This window comes from Chrysochloris asiatica, unplaced genomic scaffold (genome assembly GCF_000296735.1).
Source record: "Chrysochloris asiatica unplaced genomic scaffold, ChrAsi1.0 scaffold00059, whole genome shotgun sequence".
Lineage (NCBI taxonomy): Eukaryota > Metazoa > Chordata > Mammalia > Afrosoricida > Chrysochloridae > Chrysochloris > Chrysochloris asiatica.
This window is the reverse complement of record NW_006408577.1, coordinates 10,856,286-10,857,378: the sequence shown is the minus strand read 5'-3', so window position 1 is coordinate 10,857,378 and position 1,093 is coordinate 10,856,286.

The window sequence follows — 1,093 nt, the reverse complement described above, 5'->3', positions numbered from 1 at the left end:
GTAAGGCCTAATGGCCTCTTCCATCCTTTTCAAGGGGACTACTAACATTCTCACCTTTCATACAACACCCAATATGGTTATATATAGCCATAATACACACGCACACACAAACATGCAGTGGGACTTCAAAAATGTCACTGAAAAATGGAATTAAAAGATAATGGAATTTTTCATAAACTTTTTAAAGCTGTTTCATTTTGGATCACTATTTCTAATCCTGGAGTCCTGGTGTGATGTTGCGGGCTAATGCGTCAGACTGCAAAGTCAGTTTAAACTGCAAGGTCGATGGTTCAAGCTCACCAGCTGCTCCTGGGAAAACCTACAGAGGGTTGCTATGGGCCAGAATCAACTAGACGGCACTTAACAACAACAACAACATTGCTAATCCTGATAAAAATGTAGTAGTTTTTCTTGGTACAAAATAAAAAACATGGTAAGTAATTTATACCATTACCAGTGTGTAAATCAATTATTAAGCCATGTACTGTTCAGTAATCTGTATAATACTATATAAGAATTCATTTAAATTCATTTGAACCTCTGTCTAGAGGACAGGGTGTTACAGTACTAGATTTAACAGAGATAAAACAAGCAGACATAAGAGAGTGTGAAGGAGGAAACTCAAGCAAACAGTTTAGATTAGAATATTCTTAAAAACAAGGAATGATTCATATTATAACTTTTTATTGAAATTTGGTAATGTAGAATTATGTGATTAAACATTTGTAATCTGATTTAATTTCAAAAAGCAAATGTAATATTGCAATTTACGTGCTGCTTATACAATCAAATATTAGAATGTGACACACAATTACTAATATAGCTATATAACTTGATCATAAGATTAATATTGCTTATATTAACCTTAGGCATTAAATCTTATAAGCAGACTAATCCATACTGCACACTTTGTGGGAAACAAATAATTAAAGCTTATTAAGAAACATCATCCATTTATTGCAATGAATCTTTGAGTTGCACTGAGAACACAGAACATCTTGAGTTGGAAAAACACCACAGATAAAATATGAGTCCAGAAGAATTTGATGGTGCCTGGTAACCACTACCAACTATCCTGAAAGGGATCGCTTCA